General features: G+C 44.1%; 1 long non-coding RNA gene across 1 annotated transcript; it reads right to left on the reverse strand.

The window, feature by feature from the left end:
- Positions 1-2607: 2607 nt before the first annotated feature.
- LOC128120654 (uncharacterized) lies at positions 2608-8346 on the reverse strand. Its single transcript, XR_008221923.1, has 3 exons — positions 6311-8346; positions 5381-5512; positions 2608-3235 (listed from the first exon to the last, which is right to left on the reverse strand). It is a non-coding gene; the product is annotated as an uncharacterized LOC128120654 (long non-coding RNA).
- Between the last annotated feature and the right edge of the window lie 3483 nt (positions 8347-11829).

Raw genomic sequence — 11829 nt, forward strand, 5'->3', positions numbered from 1 at the left:
CTTTCTGTTTAAATAACACCATGACTCAATAGCATCTTATCAAACATTATTGCCACTAAAGGCATTGCCTTACTGTACACTCAAGTATAGTTTAATGACACCCCAGTATAATACCGCACACTGATGTGCCTTAGTTATGGTTATTTTATTCCTAATTAGCACATTAATTTAGCCTTCTCTATTTCACGTGCACTTGTATTCCTTTTAAAAGTTATTTTCCCCTTTTATTTAAAGTAAATGAGGCATTGTGTGTTTGCATTGTATCTATTAAGCACATAGCTTATGCAGTTCTCATTCATTATACAAAGAGTGACTAGCAAATTGCCTGGCACATTTTTTAAAAATACCTTTATTGAGATATAATTCATATACCATACAATTCTCTTACTTAAAATGTGAGATTCAGCGGCTTTTAGTAGATGCGGAGAATTGTGAAAGCGTCAGCACAAGCAATTTGAGAACATTTCCATTACCCCAAAAAGGAACTGTACACTCCTAAGCCATCACCACCTCAAACCCACTTCCCGGTCCAAGCAAATACTCACGCATTTTCTCACTCTAGAGAGATGCCTATTCTAAATCTTTCATGCAAAAGGAATCATACAATGTGTGCGGTTTGGTGACTAACTTCTTTGATGAAGCATAATGTTTTCAGGGCTTATTTATGTTGTAACAGGGATAGGTACTTAGGATGGTTGTTAGTCTTTAATGGTCAACTTGAGAGTCACCCAGCGAAGAGAGTCTCAGTGAGGAATCGTCTAGATCAGATTGGCCTCTGGGCATGTCTATCGAGGATAGTCTTGGATGCCTCAATTGATATGGGGAGACCCAGCATATTGTGAGTATCATCGACTTCTGGTTTGGAGCCCTGGACTGTATAAGAATAGGAAAAGATATCTGGGCAAGAGGCATGCCTGCATTCATTTCTCTGCTCTTGATTGTGGATGTGATGTGACAAGCTGCCTCAAGTTCCTGTCTTGACTTCTCTGTGCTGATAGACTATAACCTGGAATTGTGAACTAAAATAAAGCCTTGCTTTTCTAAGTTGCTTTTTGTCAGGGTATTTTATTACAGTCACAAAAATGAAACTTGGACAGTACTTCTTCTTTTTTTTTTAAATCACCAAATAATGGTCTATTGTACAGAGAGACCTTATTTTAGTTATCCATTTATCAAGTAATGGTCAATTAAGAGATTTCTGCTCTTCATCTATTATGAATGAGGCTGTTACAAACATTCATGTAAAGTGTCTCTGGAGACAAATGTTTTCATTTCTCTTCCATCCTTCCTTCCCTGTTTCCCTCCTTCCTTCCTTCTTTCTCTCCTTCCTCCCTTCCTTTCCTTCTTTCTTTCTTCGGTTTTTGAGACCGAGTCTGGCTATATAGCCCAAGCTATCCTTGAACTTGCATTCATCCTCTTGCCTTGGCCTCCAGTACTAGGATACAGGAACGCACCACTGATCCTAGCCTTGTTTTTATTTCTCTTAAATTAAATGCCTAGGAATAGAGTTGCTGGCGTCTACAGCACCTCCATGTTTAACTATTGAAGAAACTCTTTTATTTTGTTTTGATGAGTGGCTGCATGTGTCATTTTATACACTCATTAGCAGTATACAGTACTTCAAATTTCTTCACACCCTCAACAACACTTTTCAGTGTCTATAAATACACACACACACACACACACACACACACAATGGTACTAGGGGTTGAACCAATGGCATTGTTGTATGTTAAATCATTGAGCAATGACCCTAGCCCCTCCCTGGGAGATTCTAGGCAAGTACTCTACCATTTTGCCACCCTTGGTGCCCCACTGGGTGATTATAGGTAGGTTCTGAGCTATATTCCCATCATCCAGACTTAAAAAAAGTTTGATACACAGTGTTCCTAAACTGCCCATTCCTTCTAGCATTCCCAGACAAGTCTTCAACTTTCAATCCTCCTGGCTCAACTTCCTAGCTGGGATTATTGGTGTGTACCACCATGCCCAGTTTTATTGTTTTTTTAGTTATAGTCATGCCTGTAGATATATAATGGTATCTGATGGTAACATTTTTGCTTTTATCTTGAGGGTTCCAGGATCTTACCCAGGCCAACCACATACTCTCTACACTGAGTTCCATGCTCCTATTCCTGACTGTTTTTTTTTTTAAATAGGAATACATTGATAGATTAATACAAGGGTAAGAACAAATATTCTGATTTTCTAGGACTCAATTGGCAATTGTAGATTGCCAACCATAACTCCAGTTCCAGGGGATGTGATGCCCCCTTCTGACCTCTGCAAGCACTGAGCACACACACACATGGCACACATACATAAATGCAGGCCAAAACACCCATCAAATAAGAAAATGAATAAATCTAATTTTAAAAAGAGGCATGCGCCGGGCGGTGGTGGCGCACGCCTTTAATCCCAGCACTCGGGAGGCAGAGCCAGGCGGATCTCTGTGAGTTCGAGGCCAGCCTGGTCTCCAAAGCGAGTACCAGGAAAGGCGCAAAGCTACACAGAGAAACCCTGTCTCGAAAAACCAAAAAAAAAAAAAAAAAAAAAAAAAAAAAAAAAAAAAGAGGCATGCGTTGAATAATGCATGATAAATGGCAGCGCTTATTAGGAGGAATGGATGATGGACTATCTTTTCGGTGGGGTGGGGAATACTGGCTTTAAACCCAGAGCATTGTAGTGTCAGGCAAGCGTTCCACCACTGAGCTCTTTTTACTTAGTTAATACAGTTCCTACATGTGCCAATGCGCTCCTCTTTTGCCATGAACTAGCTATGAAGCCACATGTTCTTTTCAAAGACCTGAGGTGTATTATTACAGCCTTTGGATCCCACAGAAGCACTGGTACAAACACCACTTGGCTTCATTCTGCACCAAGCAACAGGAAAGCAATCTGAGATCGGCACATGTTGGGCAGTCAGGATGGTGGTGGCTTTTGAAAGGACGATGCTTAGTAGCGTGAGAGGGCTGAGACTCGGCTGGATGGTGTTAGGGGCTGATCCAGTCAGAATCCTATGAACTCTAGGGTCACAGAACACACAGACACCTCACAAGTTACCTGGTCTGGTCCCTCCTGCACTGGAAACTTGTCTCCAGTAGGACCCTAAGAGATGGCACCTCCTGAGACAGTCCTGGTGACGGGAACCTTTTTCCTATGGGGGATTCTGTTTCACTCCTGGAAGCCTCTGGTCCCACCAGGTATGGCGGTGCTTATCTGTAATTCCAGCATTCTGCAAGTTGAGACGAGATGATTGTGAGTTCAAGGGATACACGGAGAGACTGTGGAAGAACAAAACAAAACAAAAAACAACAGGTGTGGTGGTTCGAGCCTGTAACTCCATCACTTGAGAGGTGGAAATGGGAGAATCATGAGTTCCAAGTCATCGTCAGCTGCGTAATGAGTTCCAGGCTAGCCTGGACTACATGAGACTTTGTTTCAAACAAACAAGAACTTCTGGTCCTTACAGCGTTCTACCTTATTCTGAGATTCACAGAGTGCTCTTGGATTTACCTTTCCCAGAACTTTTGTTCCAACCACAGCATTGTCAGGAAAGCAATTTGTGTGGAAGAGAAATCATTAAAACGGCCACTTACTATGTTCAATGTCTTGCAAAATTACAGAAGCTAACTCCCAAACCCATCCTACACCAACCACTCCCACACATTAAATCTATGGAAATTCAAGGTGCTAAAAGTGAGCATTTTCCTGTGCATCTAAATTACGTGAAGTGTTGAGGAGTCCAGATAGTCAGGCAAATTCTCTGATTTATCTTTTTGTTGAGCGGATGACCTTGAACTTTGGGCCCTTCTGCCTCCACCTCCTGAGTGCTGGTATTATAGGTGTGTGCACCCATGCCTGGTTTATGTGATACTGGGGACTGAATGTGGAAGCTTCCCGAAGGTCTTAGTTTATTTTCTGATCTTGTTATAAAGATCATGACCAAAAGCAACCTGGGGAGGAAGGGGCTATTTGGCTTTCATATTCCAGGTCATAGAACACTGAAGGAGGCCAGATCAGACACTGAAGGCAAGAACCTGGAAGCAGAAACAATGGAGGGATGCTGCTTCCTGGCTTAGTCAGCCTGCTATCTTATCTTACCATCTGCCCAGGGGTGGACACCACCCACAGTAGGCTGGGTCCTTCCACATAAATCATCAATCAAGGGCTGGGAGAGATGGCTCAGCGGTGAAGGGCACTGACTGCTCTTCCAGAGGACCCAGGTTCAATTCCCAGCAACCACATGGCAGATCACAACTGTCTGTAACTCCAAGATCTGACACCACCACACAGACACACACAGACAGGCAAACACAACGATGCACATAAAATTTTAAAAATAAAATAAAAAAAAAAATCATCCATCAAGAAAATGTCCCCCCCACAGGCTTGCTTACAGGCCGGGAAGCAACTTGCGAATTAGCTAGCTCACTAGGCAAGTACTCTCTACCTGACGAGCTACATCCTCAGTCCTCTGACTATCGAGAGAACAGTTCGTAAGCTGCATTGCTCATCTCTAGGATCTAATTAGGGTTAAATTTCACAACTGTGGTGAAAATAAGTATTCACCAGCATGTGCCTTTTTGTGTGCTATTTCCTCTGCCTCTCAGGCTTGACCCTGTCTTTGCCTATAAGTTACGCCCAAACTCTTGGTCACATTATATCCCGATTTCCCTTGCTAAAAGTTCTCTCTCTTATTTATTTATTTATTTATTTATTTATTTATTTATTTATTTATTTACTCTTTCTTTCTTTCTTTCTTTCTTTCTTTCTTTCTTTCTTTCTTTCTTTCTTTCTTTCTTTCTTTCTTTCCTTCCTTCTGTTTGAGACAGGTTTCTCTGTGTAGCCCTGGCTGTCCTGGAACTCAATTTGTAGACCAGGTTGACCTCGAACTCACAGAGATCCTCCTGTCTCTGCCTCCTGAGTGCTGGGATTAAAGGTGTGTGCCACAACCAGCTCTTTCCTTCTTTCTTTTTGACACAGAGTTGCACTAGTTAGCTCAAGCTGGCCTTAAAAAAAAATCACAATTCCTTCTCCCTCAGACTCCCAAGTACTGGGATTACATCCCTGCCTCATCCGCCCCTCTCTTGATATTACTTCATGTTTAAAGCCATTTGTGTCCTTGTTTCTCTGATTAAGAAGAAAACTTTTTAGAGGAGATTTAGGGGCTGGGCACAATGACATATGTCCTTAATCTTAGTGCTGGGGAGGCAGAGGCAGGTGGATCTCTGTGAATTTGAGGTCTGCCTGGTCTATATAGCAAGTTCCAGGACAGCCAGGACTACACAGAGAGAGACTCTGTCTCAAAACAAACAAGCAAACAGAAAATGAGATCTAGGGGCTGGGGGTAATGTAGCCCAGTAGGTAGAGTGCTCACCTAGCATGCAGGAAAGCCTGGCTTCAATGTCTAACACTGCAAATAAGCCAGGTGTGATGACGGACGTCCTCTTCCTTGGGAGGTGAGGGCAGGAGTTCTTGGCTACACAGTGAGCCTGGGCTATGTGAGACCCTGAGGGAAGGAATAAAAGGTCTAAGTATGTATACTTGTATGAGAAAGAGAGAGAGAGAGAAAGACCAGATCTAAATATGTAGGTTTGGACATATTCATGTCCTTTGAAAAATGTAATGCTTTAATGCTTGACATGGCATACAGTAAGTGTTTAATAAATATGCATTGAATAAGCCAATTATACATAGATGACTACTCCATATTTCCTGAGGTTTGGGGTGGGCACTGAGATGGAACCCAAGGATCTACGCGGGCTAGACAAGATGTCTACCACTGAACTACAGCCTCAGCTTTTTCCACTTTTTATTTTGATACAAGGTCTTGAAGGGAATCCTCCTGCTTCAGACTGCTGAATCACTGGGATTACAGGCCTGGGTTACTATACCCTGAAATTTTATTATATTATTTTTATAGGTTTTAAAGAGATGTATGTTTGATATTTTAAAAAATTATGTGTATGTGAGTGTGGGGGTATATGCACATGAGTGCAGTGTTGTGGAGACCTGAGCATTGAACACTCTGGAGATGGAGTTACAGGCAGTTGTGAGCCACCCTAAGTAGGTGCTAGGAATTGAACTTGGGTCCTTATGCTCTTAAATACTGAGCCATCTCTCCAGCCCCTGCAGTTATATTTTTAAATCTAGTTTCTACACATCTTGTGACTCTCATGAGGGTCAAAGGGATTGAATTCAGGTCTTCAGGCTTGGCAGCAAGTGTCTTTACCCACTGAGCTATTTGATAGGCCCAACAGTGTATTGTTTGAGGTCAGACAGACATGAACACGTAACCCACACTTACCTGGTTGGTTGTTTCTGCCTGAACTGGATATTCTTGAAGCATATGACTTGGACAAATCAGGTCTAGAAGGCATTTGTAACTTCCCTATAGTAATAGGTAGAAAAACAACATTACTATATACATTCTAATTCATTGCATAGTGCTTTTTCTTCCTTACCTATTTTTCCTTATTTAGCTATCTTGTCAGTCTTTTAGGCAGGACTAGCATTTTTATCTTAATTAGACAATTATACATCATGACACACTAATTTGTTAACCTATGTTCACAAATCATTTAATTACCACCGCTGGCTTTGATGTGTTGTTATTATTCAGTTATGGGAGTAAACAATTCAACAGCTAACAGGAGGAAACTCATTATTTTCGGAGATATATTGTTATTTTCAATGTTTTAAAAACACTTTAATCAAAACTTAAAAAATACTTTAATCAAGACTGAAAAAAAAATTCACATCGTTCTTCTAACAGCAGTTTTAACGTGGACAGTTATTTGGGCATATCTAACTCTCCATTTCACGTTCTTATTCTTTTCACAATAAATAGGATTCCTGTGTGATACACATGTGTTTTTGCATGTGGATACACATGTGTGGGGAGACCAGAGGTCCACGTCTGGTGTCTTCCTCAATTGCTTCTTTTATTTATTTATTTATTTACTTTGGTTTTTCGAGACAGGCTTTCTCTGTGTAGTTTTGATGCCTGTCCTGGATTTCTCTCTGTAGAGATGCGTCTGGTTCTGCCTCCCTGGTGCTGGGATTAAAGGCGTACGCCACTGCTGCCCGGCTTCTCAATTGCTCCTTTGCAATGTATTTTGGAGACTGGATCTCCCACGGAACCGAGAGCTCGTCTATTGACTAGGCTAAACTAGCTGAGCTCTGGGGATCCTCCTGTCTCGACCTCTTTAGCCCTGGGACCACAGGTGTAGCACAGCCCCTGGTTTCTCATATGCTGAGCATCCAAACCCAGGTCCTGATGCTTGCATAGCAAGCCTTTTACAGCCTGAACCATCTCCCCAGCCCTCGAATAGGGTTCCTAAAGAAAGAGAGAAAGAAAAAAAAAAAAGGATAATTTTAAATCTTCATGTCAATTTCCTCTCTCCTATGATGATATAATTTATAAAATTCAGCTTCTAATGTTGATTGGTGAGCTGGAAAGGTGACTCAGAGGATAAGGACACTTGCTGCCAGGCCTAGTGACCTGAGTTTGACCCCCAAGACCCATATGGTAGAAGGAGAGAACCGACCCCTACAGGTTGTCCTCTGACCTCCACACCTATGCTGCGATTGCACATGCGCCCCCCTCCACTCCCCCAACAAGGTACCTTGACTGATGAAGCTCTTGGCTGGCTAGAGATGAGAAGGGCCATCTTCTTCTCGTTGGCTGAGGTTAACATACCCTGGCTCAGATTTCCTTGACCTTCTAGAACTCTCTGTTCTAGTTGGTGAGTGCCCCAGGCCACAGTGGCGTCCCTCAAGCTGTAGGTCCCTTTGAGTTCTTCACTTGGGTCTTTGATGAAGAAAACCAAGCCTCCAGGTGCAAATTCCCAGCAGGTTCGCGGCGAACCGTTCCTGCCGGTAGTTTGCGTGAGGATTGATAATATCATTATGCACTGGTGTGCAAACATCAAGATTGCTGGAGGGAATTAAATCCCCACTTTCCCTGCACACCCCCACCAATAGGGAACTATTGAGGTTATTTTTGAGAATGACAGAGCCTTTCCAGTCCCTTGGTGAGCTTGGTTTTGGGGGGAGCTAGGATACTGGAAAGTTGTCATCCACTAAAGTTACTCCAAGCGAGTGGCATTCGGGTTCTTGTCTTGTGAATTCAAAGGATGAAGTTTACAAACCATGGAGGGTGAGTTTCAGAGAGAAGTTTATTATGGGTTCATCGGTGTCTTAAGTGGGAGAGAAGGAGGAAGAGAGTGTGTGAAAACTTACTTCTTGGACTGTCTTGTGTACAAAACTTTTGAAATGGCAGTTGTAAAGTTTCTGCTTTTATGTTGTTTAGCCACTTACCGTTATGTGCTGTCTTCAAGGACAAAGATATCTTCCTTTGTGTCTCTCTTTCTGTGTCTCTGAGTCCCCTCCATTCCACCCCCCAGCCCCGCTCTCTGAATTGACCCCAGGTCCTCATCCACGCTAGGCAAGCAGTCTACCACTGCGCCATAGCCCCCCCCCCCCCAACAATCGTCTTTTCCATCTTTCTTCTTAGTCTTAGCGTGGCACCTTTCGTCCTTTAATAGAGGTCTGTTGAAGGAATCCGTAAAGGGATAAAGGGAAGTTACGGTACCGTAGTTAGGAGCACGTTTTTAGTTCCTTTCTTTTATGCAGCCCTTATCTCGTTTCCTTAGGGTCCTGCTGAGCGAGCAATCTGCCCTCCCTGCTCACTTGTGCTGTCCTCGTCCTCGGTGGCAGGGCTGTGTGTGCCTTAGTCATTGTGTGGCCAAGTGCTTCGCACAGTCCGGGGCATGATGTAGGCATCCATCCACGTGTGCTGACTTGAAAGTATGTGAATAACATTCATTGTGTGGCTGAGCTCCCTGTTGGTTCTTTTCATAGGATTTTTTTCCCTCATTAACAAGAGGACCCATTGTCTTTGCTGAGCATAGGAAAGTGAAGGAATGCCTTGTTTCCCATGGCCGTGAAATCTGCGATCTGTGGGAAGTTAGATGGAGTAGGCACGGTGGGTCCTTTCCCAGCCTGGACCACCAGGCCCTCTTCCCCTCACCCATATACTTTCAGGCAAGGACTCTGTGGTAGAAATTCATATCAAGGTGTTGATTAGCTATTAAAATGAGGATGCCCTAGGCTCCTTGTATGTGCTACTTTTAACTAGGGGGATCTGTCTTTCTTGGGAGGGGACCGTTTTACTCTGCTTCAAGGCAGAGTTCACATCTCCACAATTCAAGTCTTGTTTCTAGACATCACGTCAAGAGCAAGTGCCATCTCACTGCCTCTGGCTGCCAGGATCTGCTTGCTGGACTTCCATCCCATCTTCATAGTTATCTTTACTTCGCAGAGAAATCAATTCCCCCAAAGAAATGCTTCTTGGAAACGTAATGATGGGATGATGGTGTGTGTCTGTATGCCCAGCACTCGGGAGGTAGAGCCAGGGGGATCAGGAGTTCAAGGCTGTCTTTGGCTACACAACAAGCTTGAGACCAGCCTAGACTATATGACCTTCTGTGAGGTACAGTCAGGAGAATCAGGAGTTCAAGGCTGTCCTTGGCTACATGGCAAGCTTGAGACCAGCCTAGGCTACATGATACTCTGTCTCAAGGAAAGAAAAAGAAAGAAAGGTATCTCTCCAGCTGGACATGTAATTCTAGAACTCAAGAGGCGAAAACAAGAATATGTTAAGTGTAAGGCCATCCTGGGCTATATAGTGAGTTGGAGACTAGCCTGGACTACATAGGGAAACTATATCTCATAAAATCAAAACAGTATCCTGTTGCCAAAAGAGGATTCTAAACTGGGCAGTGGTGGCGCATGCCTTTAATCCCAGCACTTGGGAGGCAGAGGCAGGCTGATCTCTGTGAGTTCGAGACCAGCCTGGTCTACATAGGGAGTTCCAGTAAAGGCTCCAAAGCTCATCTTGTTCCTTCCCTTTCCCCATGAATATAATGTGACCAGAGTGCTCTCCCATCTACTCTCTCTAAGACTGGTTCCTTAAGTACCAGGCCTCCTCAAGTCCATCTGCTTTTGGTTGACACCACCCCCCCTTTCCCAAGACAAGATGTCATACAGCCTAGGCTAGCCTCAAACTCGATATGGAGCTGAGTCTGGCCTTGAACTCCTGATGTTCCTGCCTCTGGGATTACAGGATTATCGGATTACAGGCACGCACCGCTACACTTGGCTTTACCGCCTATGGTAGTCTGAATGAGAAATGTCCCCCATAGGTTTGGATCATTGAAGACTTGACCTCCTACCCCAGTTGGTGGCACTGTTTGGGGGGTTTAGGAACTGCAAGATTGCTGGAGAAAATATGTCCCTGGAGGGTAGTGGTGGGGGTTTGAGACTTTAAAGCCCTAAGGCCACTTCTAATTCACTTTCTCTGCTTTGAGCTTACAATTTGTAGGTGAGAGGTCTCAGCTTCTTGCTCCGGCTACCAAGCCAGCTACCGCTGCCATACCTGCCACCTACTGTCACGCCTCCCTGACGTGATGGACTTTTACCCGTCTGGAACCACAAGCCAAGATAAACTCTTTTTGCCCCCCAAAAGTTGCTTTTGGTCATAGTGTTTTGCCATAGAAACAGAGCTGAAATCTCCACTAGACCAGTGTGGCTTGAACTTGCTTTTCACGCTAGCAGGGAGAAATGAGCTCATGGACCGAACCTAGGTCCCGTCACCTCAGATGGTGACATGAACCTCATCCCTTTTTTCTAGCCCTGGCTTTCCCCCACATACTCTTTTCCTCTGGATAAACCATTTCCATACTCTGAGGCTCGGTTTCCCTATCTTGGCAATATCTATCTAAAAATCACTGCCGTGTCTAAACATTGCATAGTTCAAGTCAATTTGAAATGTCAGTTTTAGGTTCTATGTTTAAGAAAGACCTCAACTGAAAAACTAAACAAAAACCTCGGCTAGCAGGTCAGTAGGGACACGAGGCCACTTTTCACCTGTGAGTCTTTCATTCATCATTATCTTCCTTGATTATCTTAGGTTTGGTGCAGGCCCTGGGCTGACGGAGCCATCCAGCTGCATAACTCTGCCTCTTCTGGGTGATCAGGAAATACAGGAAGAGGCAAATCCCAGCTGAGGCAGACGGAAGTCTTAATTAATGCAGAAGTGACTGCTGGCAGGCCATCAGAAGGCCTTGTCCAGGTTTGTTGAGTGTAGCTGGAGGCCGTGGATGGAGGCAGGAAAGGTGCAGGATACAGGATACAGGGGACAGTGGCCACCGCCGTATGCTTGATTCAAGGATGTGGTGACTAGAACATCTTGTCCTTGCTAATGAAGCATGGAGCACTGTTTTTGTTTTGTGCGTGTGTGTGTGTGTGTGTGTGTGTGTGTGTGTGTGTGTGTGTGTGTGTGTGAAAGCAGAATTAGTTATAATAGATGAACTTGGACATGTTGTCTTTTCAGAATGAGGGGGCAGAAATGATTGGAAAAGGACACTGGGGTGCTAGTCAGCTTTGGGAAAGGAGACCAGACCTAGGATTCACCTAACTTCCTGGAACAACTATCCCAGAATTGGAGTTCTGACACAGGCTGTTAAGATGTAATAAAACATCCATACCTTCCCAGATGGTGACCCAGGTTGGCCTTGAACTTGTGACTGAGGGTGATCTTGAATTTCTGATCCTTCTGCCTTCACCTCTTGTATACTGGGATCAGAGACATCCACTACCATGTCTCCTTTATGTGGTGCTGGGGAGGATACCCAGGGCTTCCTGACAGCTGGAGAGGCATTGTACTGACTCAGCTTCATTCCTAGCCACCAGATGATTGCTCTTAACGAGCAGTCGTGTCTCAGAGGCATGTCATAGTCATTCCTGGGAAGCTCATAGCCC

The sequence above is a fragment of the Peromyscus californicus genome, unplaced genomic scaffold, assembly GCF_007827085.1.
Source record: "Peromyscus californicus insignis strain IS unplaced genomic scaffold, ASM782708v3 Scaffold_2__1_contigs__length_46816999, whole genome shotgun sequence".
In the NCBI taxonomy this organism is placed as follows: domain Eukaryota; kingdom Metazoa; phylum Chordata; class Mammalia; order Rodentia; family Cricetidae; genus Peromyscus; species Peromyscus californicus.